The sequence below is a fragment of the Geotrypetes seraphini genome, chromosome 8 (genome assembly GCF_902459505.1).
Source record: "Geotrypetes seraphini chromosome 8, aGeoSer1.1, whole genome shotgun sequence".
NCBI lineage: Eukaryota > Metazoa > Chordata > Amphibia > Gymnophiona > Dermophiidae > Geotrypetes > Geotrypetes seraphini.
Window position 1 is genome coordinate 60,369,183 of NC_047091.1, and position 15,543 is coordinate 60,384,725.

General features: G+C 43.1%; 1 protein-coding gene across 8 annotated transcripts in view; it reads right to left on the reverse strand.

Moving 5' to 3' along the window:
- BICRA (BRD4 interacting chromatin remodeling complex associated protein) overlaps nucleotides 1–15,543 on the reverse strand; it is a 283,868-nt gene that overhangs the window by 219,523 nt on the left and 48,802 nt on the right. The gene's annotated exons all lie outside the window — the stretch shown is intronic.

Genomic DNA, 15,543 nt, shown 5'->3' on the forward strand with positions numbered 1-15,543 from the left:
GCGTCGAGAGCAGCGCTGGGCATTCAGCGCAGCTCCCTGCGCTCTAAAAACTGCTATCGTGGTTTAGTAAAAAGGGAGGGGGGTATATTTGTCTATTTTTGTATGGTTGTTACTGAGGTGATAGTGCATAGAGTCATCTGCTTTGACCTCTTTGAAAAACCCTGGAATAGGAATGATAATTAACATTTTCTATGCGTACAGTGTGCGTTGTGTTTTTTTTAAATTTTATTGTTGGTAGATCATTTTGACTTGGTCATTTTAAAAGTAGCTCGCAAGCCCAAAAAGTGTGGGCACCCCTGGTGTAGTATGTCTTTCTTTTTTCTTTTAGTTTTAGTTTGTATTGTTGGTTTAATTTTTTCCATGCTGCTCTTGTGTATTCTTGGTTACTGTTTCTCGATTTTCTTTCTAGTCGCCTGCATTGTCTTTTGAGTAGGAGTACTTGCTAATTTACTTTCCTTAAGTCCCTTCAGATCAGTCCATATGGTGTATCTAGCCAACCAGCAAATGGTTAAGAATTACTAATTCAATAATATCACCCTTAATTGAATCCTAAGCAGTTTATAGAGAGTTAGTATTTTAACAAAGTTATGAGAGAAGCACCCCTCATGCAACCAGCCCCCCTCTCTCCCTGTCCTGCCAAGCTATGTACCCTGTTTCCCCTCCTTTCCTGCTCTGCCAAGCTCTGCAACCAGCCCCCTCCTTCACTCTCTTCCCTGCTGGTTTCTGCACCCAGCCTCCCCCTCCTACCCTGCCCTGAAAGGTTCTGTACCCTGTCTCCATGGCAGTACCACCAGTCCTGCATTCAGGGGCCCGGAGCTGACAGGGGGCCAGGGCTCCCCCAGGGTCCTAGGCCACAGTTCTTCAACCGCCGGTCCGCGGACCGGTGCCGGTCCCAGTGGCGTACCTAGGGGGAATGGCGGTCCGCCCCAGGTGCACAGGAGAGAGCTGGACGGGGGACCCGTGGAGTTCAATACATCTCGAGCCGCGAGGCTCGTCTTCTGTTCCTACCTGCACTGCCGCTCACATATAGCCGATTGGAAGTGTTCCCCAATGTCAGCGCTGACGTCGGAGGGAGGGCTTAAGCAAAGCCTGCCCTGTGACGTCAGCGCTGACGTCGGAGAATACTTCCGGTCGGCTATTTGTGCGCGGCAGGGCAGGCAGGAAACAGGAGACAAGCCTCTCGGCTCGAGCTCCGTTTTGCTGAGAAAGTTGCAAAGATGGGCTGGGAGGCAAACGCGGAACACAAAAGGGGGGAGGGAGTGCGTTTTGGACACAGAAGGCATGGACTTGGGAGAGAGGAAGGGAGGGAAAGAGATGGTTGTGTACTCGGGGAATAGAAGAAAGGAGAATTTTTGGTCATAGGGAGGGAGTGAGGTACAGATAGTGGCATACCAAGGTGGGGGAGGGTGGGGGAGCGGTCCACCCCGCCCCGGGTTTACGTCCCAAGGGGGTGCACAGCTGGACACCCACCAGTGTTTTCCCTAGGCCGGCAAACTGCGGCTCTTTAGCCACTTGAGTGCCACCGCCGCCATCGGGAACAGGCCGGCGCCAAGTTCTCCCTGCTTTTCCCTGTGGGGCCGACCAACTCTCGCCACTCGCGTCAATTCTGACGTCGGAGAGTATGTTCTGGGCCAGCCAATCGCTGCCTGGCTGGCCTAGAACGTCCTCTCCGAAGTTAGAATTGACGTCGGGTGGCGAGAGTTGGTCGGCCCCGCGGGGAAGAGAAGCAGGGCGAACTCGGCGCCGGCCTGTTCCCGATGGCGGCAGTGGCAGCCTATTCCCCAGTAACGGTGGCAGCATTTTCCCAATGGTGGTGGCATAGGGGAGGGCAGGGAGAAAGAAAGAAAGGGGGCAGGGTGAAACAAAGAAAAATGGGGCACGGAGAGAGAGAGAGAGAAAGACAGACATACAGAACGAAAGAGGGTGTGGAGAGAGAAAGAAAGAAGGGGGCAGGGTGAGAGAGAGAGAAAAACAGACATACAGAAAGAAGGGGTATGGAGAGAGAGAAAAAGAAAGAAGGGGCAGGGTGAAACAAAGAAAAAGTTTGGGGAGGGAATGAGGTCTGGAGGAGAGGAAGCATACAGGAGGCTGAAAGAAGGGAAGAAATATTGGATGCACAGTCAGAAGAATAAAGTGCAACCAGAGACTGATGAAATTACCAAAGGTAGGAAAAATGATTTTATTTTCAATTTAGTGATCAAAATGTGTCCGCTTTGAGAATTTATATATGCTGTCTATATTTTGCACTATGGCCCCCTTTTACTAAACCGCAATAGCGTTTTTTAGCGCAGGGAGCCTATGAGCGTTGAGAGCAGAATGGGGCATTCAGCGCAGCTCCCTGCGCTAAAAACCGCTATCGCGTTTTAGTAAAAAGGGAAGGGGAATATTTGTCTATTTTTGTATAGTTGTTACTGAGGTGACATTGCATAAAGTCATCTGCCTTGACCTCTTTGAAAACCCACGGAATATAAATGATAATTAACATTTTCTCAGCGTCAAGCGTGCTTTGTGTTTTTAAAATTTTATTGTTGGTAGATCATTTTGACTTGGCCACAAAGGTAAGGGGGAAGGAGGGAGGGGAGCTGCTGAAAGACATCTAGTAATCCTTGCAGGCTTAACTGTGCAGGGAATTATTTTTGTAAAATCATGTTTTGTTATGTGACTGGCATTATTTAGACTTTAATTTCTATGAATGAATAGAATGAAAATGATATAAATTACTTGCTTGTTTTTATGTGCGTGTGCTGAAGGAAAGTGGAGAGAGAGTAGGCTGAGGACGCTGAAGGGAAATGGGGAAGAGAGAGTGGGGAGAAGACGCTGATTTATAGATTGACAATTGTACAGAATATTGTTTCTTTTTTATATTCATCCATAGCTGCATGTTAATGATGTGCTCATATGCACTTATTTATCATCATAACATATACATCATCATTAACATGCAGCTGTGGATGTGTAAGGACAGGCTGAGGAGGATGGATGGGAAGGAAGGAGGTGCACATATCAACATATCGTACATTTTTAACATGCATGATGCAGCTATAGGCAAGCTGAGGAGGATGGGATCATACAGATGATGTGTATGTTCAGATATGCGCTCAGATGTGTAGTTTTTTCTGATATATTTATTAAGCTTACAGTATTTATAAAAACACATTTAATACTTGTTACAAAAAATATTGTGCAATTGTGATCTACTTCTGGCCTACAAAGGTCAAAAGAAATCCTTAACTGAGATTTTACATTCAAAAATGAATTATAGCTACTAGCACTATTATTTATTAGTTATTTATTATGCAGATGTTTGTTAGTTTGTTATTAGTTCAGTATTAGACATATGTTAGTTTAGAATAGATAGGTATAGATTAGTTTAGTTTAGGTTAGGTTAGGGCCCTGCTGAAAGAGTCTACCTTGACGTGGTTGCAGGCTTACAAATCTTTTGGTCAAAGAGTGCGGCGACAGAGAAAAGTATGTGTGTGTTCGGCCCATGGAAGAAGGGGGGGTCGAGGGGGGCCCAACAGGATTGCTCAGTAAGGGGCCCAGAAATTTCTGATGGCGGTCCTGCCTGTCCCACTCCCTCCCAATGCCTTACAGGCTTCCACCAGGCCTGCCTTAACTCCTCGAGGTCCAGCACAAGAGGGTTCCCTCCTGCCCCGGCTGATTCTCAGAAGTTTTACATCCTTCCACTGTCCCCCACAAACCTTTCTTTAGGAGTGACTTTCCATCGCTCCTGCCCATGCAACAGGTTCGGGAGGGGAGTGGGTCAACACTGACCTGAATATAAACCAAGACCCCCATTTTGGGGCCATTTATTTGGCCAAAAAAAATCCCAGTTTATATTTTGAGTATATATGTATGGTATACAATCCTTACATTCAGTGACAAATATGTGCTTGTATATTCTGGATTGTGCATCAAGTTGATATAATGGCTGCAGTGTAGACCAGAGTCTGGATCCTTTACCCTATTTTAATAAGAATTTGTATCATACTTGTCTGTAATCAGTTTTATAACTAAATAAAAAATGAGAAACATCTCGATGCTATTTTCTCTTGCTACTTGTGTGCAGTTTGGGTAAGAATAAAAATCTGGTAATCCTGTCAAAGAGTAATCTACACTGATTTAAGAACTTAAATGTGCCAGACTTGTTGAGAAGTCCTTGTTAAAATGACTCAGTTAATGGCTTGTGCTTGCAGTTCCTGGGATTGGAGAATGATAGCCCTCTGCTGAATCCACAGGAGAATATCAATTGCAAACTCTGACAATCCCTAGTATCACTGGTTTACACTCACATAACCAATCTGTAATTTTCTGTTTCAGTTTTGGTTGAAACCAGATGATGAATTTTGGCTGAGGTTTCAGTTGAAACTGAAAAAAAAGCAGTTTTGTACTTCTATCATCTCTCCCTCAGACATCTCTTCTCCATGATGAAGAGCCCTAGCCTCTCTAGCCTTTCCTCATATGGGAATCATTCCATCCCCTTAATCATTTTAGTTGCCGTTGAGAAGCAAAGACCAGAACTGTACACAATACTGTAGATGTGGTTGCACCATGGAAGGATAGAAAACATCCTTTGTTGTATTCTCTATTCCTTGTCTAATAATTCCTAACATTCTGTTTGTTTGGTTTTGACTGCTATTGCACACTGAGCACTATTTTTTCATATCTGTCCATGGTGACATCTACATCTATTTTCTGGTTGATGACCCCTAATATGGAGTCTTGCATTGTGTAGCTACAATTTGGGCGCCTTTTCTTTATAAAAGGAAGAATATGTTGCTCCTTTTACTGTAGTTTTTATAACCAATCAACTCTTCTTATCATAGTCCCCCTTTTAAAATTGAAACACTACAGCAGTGCTTTTCTTTAGTATTTTCCTCATGGTAATTATAATGAAGCCTCCCTCATCTGTAAAAATGCAAAGGAGTTGACGGTGCAGCAATGATTCTCTAGTGCAGCCCACAGTCTCCTCAGCACTGTGTTCCTCTGCTGCAGTCTACCCAAGCAGATACAGGAAGTTGCATCAGAGGGGCACAGACTGCAGCAGAACAGCGCTGAGGAGGCCGCAGGCAACACTAGATAACTGCTGCCATGCCAGCAGCCCCTTTGCATTTTTAGAGGTGAGGAGGGCTTCGGAACTAGGTGGGGAGAAGGAAAGGACATCCTGGCCCATGGGGGGTCCCGGGAGCTGCTGATTTTAAATTGAAGGGAGGAATGCTTGATAGAAGGCTTTTAACGGACCTGGGAGTAGTGGGAAGGAAGGGAGGAAGAAGGGAAAGATGCCGTATGTGTAGGCATTTGGTGGGCATGGAATTCATATTGGAAGGAGAGGAATTGGGGGGAAGACCCTCCCTAATTTCTGCCCAGGGTACTAGAATATCTAACATCAGCCCCACTTCTGGTGTTTCCTATAAAGACAATTTAAATTACTAGTGGGGATTTTATGTTCACAACCTGCATTGCAGCCGAAAGAAATAAATGATTCCAAATTAGTCTATCTGTTTTTAAATGCACTTGGGCTATAGAGAGGTCGTGGTAGTTTTCTACAAGTGTCTTTTGAGGAAACCTTTCTCCAAGCCGTGTGCTCCTCCTGAGTGACTGTTGGCTTTTGCCCAAGATTTAATTTAAAATCTCCTTTTTAAATGTCAGTGTCAGCAGCTTGGTTCTGCCCTTGTTAAGGTGAAGCCCATCCTTTTGGGATTTGACATTAACTATCAGAAATCCCACCTGACACCAATATGACAACATTCAAAGAAGCTCTGTTCAGTGCTCACATAGCCAAATTTTTCTATCCTAATTGAAGAACCAGTCTCAAGTGATCAGCACACTACCCAGCATGTACTCCTGTAACAGTCCTATTAACAGTTATTTTGATTTTATAATCACCTGCTTATATATTGTTTGTTTAATTTTATCTTTACATTATGTGTGTGAGATTGTAACCCATCTAGATCAATCGATAGAGCAGGATATAAATTTTATAATTAATTGCATCAAGCATAATTTCCTCTGAATACCAAAATACTGTAGATGACATCAGGATCTTATTTGTCGGATGGCGGATTCCACAATATAAATGGCGGATTCCACAATATAAAAGGATACTAGAAAGTTCTATTACTTACCAAGCTGCGTTAGTTTGGAATTCCCTGCCTAATATCAGATTCAAAGTTTCTACCTACTTTTTTGCTGTTCTCTGAAAACTTTATTTAATTCATTTTAAATTTATTATCAAATTTGTTTTAAAATATATTGCACAAAATGTACATGAGATTGTAAGTTTGGTATTTGTGGTTCCTAGAATATGTCCAATCTTCTTTAAATTGTAGTCCACCTCAGAAATCAATTTCATAACAGAATCAGTTCTTGAATATTTTCAGATCACCAAGTTCAAGTAATCAAAGGAGCTCAAGAACTTGGACTTTATTTTTCCTAAACCTATGCCATTCTAGCAGTTTTATTTATTTATTTAGCCCATCCTCCCAAAGGAGCCCAGAACGGGTTACAAAGGTACATTCATAGTATAGAAGGACAAAATTATTGAAAGACATTTTTGGCAGACATAGCTTAGAAGAAATTGTGACATTCGTAGAAGATATTACATGGCATAGTATAGATTTAGGAAAGCATTCACTGTACTAACAGAACATAACATAATTGTACTAAAGTTTTAATGTTGTAAGCGAGTACATGATTGGTGGTCGGCAGTTTAGATCCCATGAGTAGCATTGGTTATTATGGAGCTCATGAGTAGCGTTGGCCATTAAGGAGCTCGTGAGTAGAATTGGCCATTAAGGAGCTGGATTTGTGAAGAGGAAGATTTTCATGGCCTTCCTGAAGTTCCATAGATTGTCTAGCGATCTAATGGATGTGGGGATGATGTGCCAGAATCTGGGTATAAACTGTGAATAAGAGCGTTTGCGGGCTGTTGTAGTTTTGAAAGTTCGAACACCTGGCCAGGCCTAGACTGCTGATCCGAAACACGTGGCTCATCAACGGGAGAACATGATTGCTTTTAACCGGAGTGAACGTAATGTGAACGCATAGAGGTAGGACCTATAACAGCAGTATGCATAAGCGGATTTGTGCTTATCAGAATTGCAATTATCCGGAGTTTACATCCATTGACTTTAATGTTAAAAAAAAAAAAATGGGACCATCGTGGTAGTCTACGAATAACCGAAGCGTGTACCGATGTGCACTTAGGTGGAGTTGACTGTACAGTCTCCTTTGATAAATAAGATACTACATTACTCCAAGCACTACAGCTTTGACTCTTACTCTCGGCAAATTAAAGGCAACAGTCCTTTATTATGAACTATGGTTGATATTCAAAAGGATTTATGATTCTAACTTTGAGAATTAAGGAAGAAGAGGAGAAGTTGGACAGATGTTCTTAGATGTTTAATAGCTCTGAGGAAGTGTCAGTTTTTACACAAACCCATGAACTGGTTTATTGTGGGATAAAACCAAAATGTTGACATAATTGTTTCTGATTTTCTTGTTTCAGTATCCTTTTGCACTTGCTGAGACATATGCTCCAAAACTGGTCACTGTCAAAATTTACTAGGACTGTGTAGCTAACTAGAAATACTAGAAGCTAGTGAACACTAAGAGGGGCATAATCAAAAACAACGTCTAAGTCCCCTTTTGGCCTAAGGCCCTAGGCGCACAAAGTAGGCAGCATGGAAATGTCCATTCTCGGAAAAAAAAGAGTCCAAAATGTAGATTTTTTTTTAGAATGGCCTACCTGTACGTTCAAGAATTTAACATACTCAAAAATTCACTAAACTTCTAAGATTAGAAATACAAAAGGTGGGTGGCAACAAGGACAGATTTAAGATGGGAAAGAAAAGTCAGGAGTTTAGCAATGTTTTTTGACACTAGGTTAAAAAATTTAGGCAAATGAGTAACAGTCCTAAATGTACAAATATAGACAGGTGAAGCTCCTCCCCAGTTAAATTGTGTTGACCAGGTGATCTCCTGATTTTCAGTGGCAAAGAATTGGATAGTGTCACTGAAAACATGGGGAACTCGCATCAGCACAGTCCCAGGTTAGCCAGGGGTGGAGTCTGGGCAGAGCCAGAATTACAGTTAGAAGAAATGTTCAATCTGCTAACCCAGCATATGCCTGGATAAAATCAGAAGCAAAAAGGCTATCCTAAAATGATTTGGGCAGTTCCCCAGGTGCTAGTCTGAATATTGGCCAGTACCTGACTAACTTCCAATGGTCAAGCATGACCCTGATAGGCAATGCCAGTGCCCAGATTAAGCCAAAGTATTGAATATCCAGGTCTGATTCAATACTATAAAAATCATTGACCACAGCAGGTTGAATATCAGGCCCATTATTTTTAAGTTCCTAAATTAAGATAAATTTTCAGCTGAAAAGAAGTTTATAAATTTGGCTGAAAAGAGGCATCAATTTAAGGGTCCAGCTATTTTTGAATATTAGGTCTTATGAATCTTCTGGTGGACCAGTCAGTGAGCCAGAAGCACTGTGAAAGGAAATGAAGACAAGAAAATACCAGGATCTAAATTGCATATATACTAATGCAAGGAGCCTAAGAAACAAAATGGGGGAATTAGAAGCCATGGCCAATGCAGAGGACATAGACATAATTGGAGTCTCTGAAACGTGGTGGAATGAAGAAAACAAATGGGATACAGCACTGCCGGGGTACAAGCTCTATCGCCAGGACAGGTCAGGACAGAAAGGAGGTGGAATAGCTCTATACATAAAAGAAAGCATACAATCGACAAAAATGGACACAGCAGAGACGACCAACGAGCTGGAATCGCTATAGGTTAAAATACTGGGAAGGAAAGGGCCTGAAATAAAGATGGGCCTATACTATCGTCCACCCGGGCAAACCGGGGATATCAATGAAGAAATGGAAGCCGAGATGAATCGAGAATGCAAAAGCGGTAACATGATTATTATGGGAGACTTCAACTATCCCGGGATAGACTGGAGTCTTGGAAGCTCAAAATGCACTAGGGAGATAGAATTCCTGGAGACTACACAAGATTGCTTCATGGAGCAGCTTGTTAGAGAACCAACGAGAGGAAATGCCATTCTGGATCTAATCCTAAATGGGTTAAGTGGACCTGCAAAGGAAGTGGAAGTAGTGGGACCGTTGGGAAACAGCGATCATAATATGATCAAGTTCAAGGTTGAAGTAGAAATACCGAAAGGAAAGAGAACCATAGCGACAACTTTCAACTTCAGGAAAGGAAACTATGAAGCAATGAGGGAAATGGTAAGGAAGAAACTTAGGAACACTTCCAAGAAATGACAAACGGTAGAACATGCCTGGTCTTTTTTCAAGGACACGGTGAACGAGGCGCAAAATCTGTATATCCCCAGATTCAGAAAAGGGTGCAAAAAGAATCGAACAAAAGACCCGGTGTGGATAACTAAAATAGTGAAGGAAGCGATAGAAAATAAGAAAAATTCATTCAAGAAATGGAAAAAGGACAAAACTGAGGGGAACTGAAAAGAGCACAGGATGTATTAAAAAGAATGTCACTGTGTGGTTCGAAAAGCCAAAAGAGAGTATGAAGAGAGGCTAGCCAGGGAAGTATGAAATTTCAAACCGTTCTTTTAGATATGTTAAAGAGAAGCAGCCGGCTAGGGAGGAGGTGAGACCGCTGGAAGACGGAGACAGGAAGGGAGTGGTGAAGGAGGAGAAAGAAGTAGCAGAAAGATTTAACGTATTCTTTTCGTCTGTATTTACAAATGAAGACACATCCAACATACCGGATCCTGAGCAAATCTTCAATGGAGATCAAGCAGAAAAATTAACATCCATGGAAGTGAGCCTTTAAGACATATGCAGGCAGCTAGAAAAATTAAAAATTGACAAATCCCCGGGTCCGGACGGAATCCATCCAAGGGTTCTGAAGGAACTAAAGGAGGAGATAGTGGCAAATTTGCAGCAAATTTGCAATCTATCCCTGAAAACAAGCGTGATCCCAGAGGATTGGAAGATAGCCAATGTTACGTCCATCTTTACAAAGGGATCAAGAGGTGACCCGGGAAACTACAGACCTCGGTTCCGGGGAAAATGGTGGAAGCACTGATAAAAGACAACATTGATGAACATTTTGAAAGAAACAAACTTCTGATAACCAGCCAACATGGTTTCTGCAAGGGGAGATTGTGCCTAACAAACTTATTGCACTTCTTCAAAGGAATTATCAAACGGATGGGCAGAGGAGGTCCCATAGACATCATATATCTAGATTTCCAAAAAGCCTTTGACAAGGTACCCCGTGAACGCCTACTTCCGAAACTGAAGAACCATGGAGTAGAAGGAGACGTACCTAGATGGATCAGAAACTGGTTGGCGAGTAGGAAACAGAGGGTAGGAGTGAAGGGCTACTACTCGGACTGGAGGAGGGTCACGAGTGGGGTCCCGCATAAATCATAAATGATCTAGAAAGAGGGATAATAAAATTTGCGGACGACACCAAACTATTTAGTGGAGCTCGGACTAAAGAGGACTGTGAAGAATTGCAAAGGGACTTGAACAAACTAGGGGAATGGGCGACGAGATGGCAGATGAGGTTCAACGTTGAGAAATGTAAAGTACATGTGGGAAGCATAAACCTGAGGTACAGCTATATGATGGGAGGGATGTTATTGAAGGAGAGTACCCAAGAAAGGGACTTGGGGGTAATGGTGGACATGACAATGAAGTCGACGGCACAGTGCGCAGCGGCCGCTAAGAGAGCGAATAGAATGCTAGGTATAATCAAGAAGGGTATTACTACCAGAACGAAATAAGTTATCCTGCCGTTGTTTCGGGCGATGGTGCGTCCGCATCTGGAGTACTGCGTCCAATATTGGTCGTCGTACCTTAAGAAGGATATGGCTGGCGTTACTCGAGAGGGTTCAGAGGAGAGCGACACGTCTGATAAAAGGGATGGAAAACCTTTCATACGCTGAGAGAGTGGAGAAACTGGGAATCTTTTCCCTGGAGAAGAGGAAACTTAGAGGGGATATGATAGAGACTTACAAGATCATGAAGGGCATAGAGAGAGTGGAGAGGGACAGATTCTTCAAACTTTCGAAAAATAAAGAACAAGAGGGCACTCAGAAAAGTTGAAAGGGGACAGATTCAAAATGAATGTTAGGAGGTTCTTCTTTACCCAACGTGTGATGGACACCTGGAATGCGCTTCCAGAGGGCGTAATAGGGCAGAGTACTGGGGTTCAAGAAAGGATTGGACAATTTCTTGCTGGAAAAGGGGATAGAGGGGTATAGATAGAGGATTACTGCACAGGTTCTGGACCTGTTGGGCCGCCGCGTGAGCGAACTGCTGGGCATGATGGACCTCAGGCCTGACCCAGTGGAGGCATTGCTTATGTTCTTATTTGTCTAACTCCTTTCCCATTAATTCACAGTTCATAGTTCACAAGTGTTCCGATTTAGATTTAGAAAAGGAGAAGAAAGATCTAGTTCTTCTCTGGTAAGCCTTTTGAGAACATTCTTTGATGAGTTTCTGCTCAGGAAAAGTTGAATTCTAAGCAGTGATTTCATAGACTACAGTGAAGAACAATACTCTTCATATCCAATCGAGGCAGGATGAAGCTTAGATAGATGTGTAGCAAGGAAATTTTGAAATATCTTGTCTATGCTCCTCTGGTATACTCTCCATTGAATGATCCTGACTAGTCCCAAGGAAAAGGGTATGAAGAGGCAGCAGGAGATATAATAGAAGTTGATGCACTCAATGTTGATAAATATCAATGTACCCGGCATCCATATCAACTTTGATACATGTAACATTGAAGATCTACTGATGTCAAGACTGATGAAAAATTGGAACGGGACAGATAAAATTCACTTAATTCAAACAATAGCTAAAAAGCCTTCATAGAAACATTTCGCTGTTTCTATGAAGGCTATTAGAATGCAGTGATGTTTTACATGTTATTTGTTTTAATTATTGTATACATGGATTGTAATTCACCTAGAATGTTAGTATGGAATATAAATTTTAGAATAAATTTATGTTATTATTATCACTATATATATGAATATGGGTATGGGTCATGAACAAAGAACTGAATTGTATGGATGACAACTCTGAGCCAGTCTCTAAAGTTAAAACTTTCAATATTTTAACCCTGCAAGGAAAAACATGGAGACTTGAATTATCCAAGGAGAAACACAAGATATTGTGAATGGGTGGACAGCTACAATTCATCAGCCAGACCTTAGGAGAGAAACATAAAAATAAAATGGCAAGAAATTTTTCAGACAATAAATATACTTGTTATGATCATCCTTAAAACTGCATGGCTTTTCTGACAGCAATGAGGGAAGAAAGATAAATTCAAACAGAATTCTTGTAAAGTTGAAGAAAAAAATAAAAAAAGGATCAGAAGAAAATCTTTTTACAGAGAAAGAAAGAGCTAAAGAGTGAAACTGAAAGAAAACCCTTGGTCTGAGGCGGCCTTGTTGCTGAGGTAGAAAGACACAGCAAAGCAGGATGCATCTGATCAGTGGATGAAAAAAAAACAGGGGGCCTTGCAGAGGGCTGCTTGTGAAGTGCTTACTGCACATGCACAGTAAAGCCTTCTAGGCTTTTCTAGTCAATGCTAGGGCACATTCCATACATGGTGCCTTACAATGATGTCACTCCACATGTGAGACTGGTTCAGCCTGCTTGTCGATGGAGAACAGATGTTTTTCACAAGCTAAGAAAATTCCCTCATTTTTTCTAGACTGGTGGAGGGGAGGGGGATGTACTTAGACAAAAACCAAAATAAATGTCAAACCTACAGAGTGAATTCCATACCGCCTACCAAGATAAACATATGCCTGTTAGAAAATTTTATAGAGACTGAAGAGGGAGTAGAATCAACTGACAGCAGTGTGGAAATAGTATGTAGCTCTCTATTAGCACTGCATCTTCTTGAGTTCAGTCCCCAAATCATAGAAACATAGAAACATAGAAATAGACGGCAGATAAGGGCCAAGGCCCATCAAGTCTGCCCACCCCAGTGATCCTCACTATCTATCTTTGCGGATAGATCCCACATGTCTATCCCATCTGGCCTTAAAATCCGCCACACTGGTGGCCTCAATAACCCGAAGTGGAAGACTATTCCAGCGATCAACCACCCTTTCAGTGAAGAAGAACTTCCTAGTGTCACTGTGCAGTTTCCCGCCCCTGATTTTCCACGAATGCCCCCTTGTTGCCGCGGGACCCTTGAAGAAGAAGATGTCTTCTTCCACCTTGATGCGGCCCGTGAGATATTTGAATGTCTCGATCATGTCTCCCCTCTCTCGACGCTCCTCGAGTGAGTAGAGCTGCAAATTCCCCAACCGCTCCTCGTACGGGAGCTCCCTGAGTCCCGAGACCATCCTGGTGGCCATTCTCTGGACCGACTCCAGTCTCAGCACATCCTTGCGGTAATGCGGCCTCCAGAATTGCACACAGTACTCCAGGTGCGGTCTCACCATGGATCTATATAGTGGCATAATGACTTCAGGTTTACGGCTGATGAAACTCCTGCGTATGCAACCTATGATTTGCCTTGCTTTGGATGAAGCTTGCTCCACTTGGTTTGCCGACTTCATGTCTTCCCTGACAATCACTCCCAAGTCTCTTTCTGCTACAGTTCTTGTCAGGATCTCGCCATTTAGGGTGTAGATCTTGCATGGATTCTGGCTTCCCAGGTGCATGACTTTGCATTTTTTGGCATTGAAACTGAGTTGCCAGGACCTAGACCAGTGCTCCAGCAGAAGTAAGTCATGCACCATATCGTCTGTCATTGCTTTTTTGTCTGTTGTGCTTTTGCTCACTACATTGCACAGTTTGGCATCATCGGCAAACAATGTTATTTTACCTCGAAGCCCTTCTGTCAGGTCTCTTATATAGATGTTGAACAAGATCGGGCCTAGGACGGAGCCCTGTGGCACTCCACTTATCACCTCCGACATCTCGGAGGGAGTGCCATTCACCATCACCCTCTGAAGCCTACCTCCAAGCCAGTTCCCAACCCATTTTGTTAAAGTGTCGCCCAAACCTAAAGAACTCATCTTGTTCAGCAACCTGCGGTGTGGCACGCTATCAAATGCTTTGTTGAAATCCAGATAGACGATGTCCAGCGACTCACCAACATCCAGCTTCCTCGTCACCCAGTCAAAGAAGCCGATCAGGTTGGATTGGCACGATCTCCCCTTAGTAAATCCATGTTGGCGGGGATCCCGCAGATTCTCCTCGTCCATGATCCTATCCATTTGGTGTTTGATTAGGGTTTCCATTAGTTTGTTCACTATTGAAGTGAGACTCACTGGTCTGTAGTTTGCCATATCCACCCTGGAGCCTTTCTTGTGTAGTGGAATGACGTTAGCCGTCTTCCAGTCCATCGGGACGTTACCTGTACTAAGGGAGAGATTAAAGAGCGCGGATAGTGGTTCCGCCAAGACATCTCCCAACTCCCTGAGTACCCTAGGGTGTAGGTTGTCAGGCCCCATTGCCTTGTTGACCTTGATTTTTGACAGCTCGCAGTAGACGCTGCTGGGTGTAAATTTGAAATTACTAAACGGGTCTACTGATTTAATCCTTGTATGTGGTTGAGGGCCGATTCCCGGCACCTCGCGGGTGAAGACTGAACAGAAGTATTCATTTAACAGTTGGGCCTTTTCCGAGTCCGTCTCCACATGGTCTCCGTCTGGTTTTCTGAGTCGTACTATCCCGCCTGAGTTCTTTTTCCTGTCACTAATATACCTGAAGAAGGATTTATCTCCCTTCTGGATATTTTTTGCTAGAGACTCCTCCATGCGGAATTTGGCCTCTCTAACTGCCGCTTTGACGGCTCTTGATTTGGTCAGATAATCTACTCTGGAGTCCTGTGTCCCTGATTGTTTGTAAGAGATGAATGCTTTTTTCTTCTCTTTGATGAGGTCTGAGATCTCCATAGAGAACCACTGTGGCTTGTTGTTCCTACTTCGTTTGCTTACTGATTTAACATCGCGGTTTGTTGCTTCCTGTATGGTGGTTTTCAAAGTTGACCACATTTCTTCCACGCTGTCGGTATCTGCTTGGGTTTGTAGCGCCTGGTGAACGAAGTCCCCCATGTCCTGGAAATTTGTGTCCTTGAACTTGAGAACCTTGGTCAATGTGGTAGATTTCGTGAAACCTTTCCTGAGATTGAACCAAATCATATTGTGGTCACTGGAGGCCAAAGTTTCACCCACCGAGACCTCTGTGATACTTTCTCCATTGGTAAGTACCAGGTCCAAAATTGCCTGATCCCTTGTTGGCTCAATTACCAGTTGCCTGAGTCCTGCTCCATTCAAAGAGTTTAATAGCTTCCTGCTGCTGCCGGAAGCAGAGGAAAGCGTGACCCAATCCACATCGGGCATGTTGAAGTCACCTACCAATACTGTGTCCCCCCGCAAGGTGATATTCTCTATATCTCCGATTAATTCCAAATCTTTGTCAACTTTCTTTTATAATAGTAAAGAAAAACCAAATGGGCCTAATTCTAGCACCATACACTTGCAGGAACATTAAATAC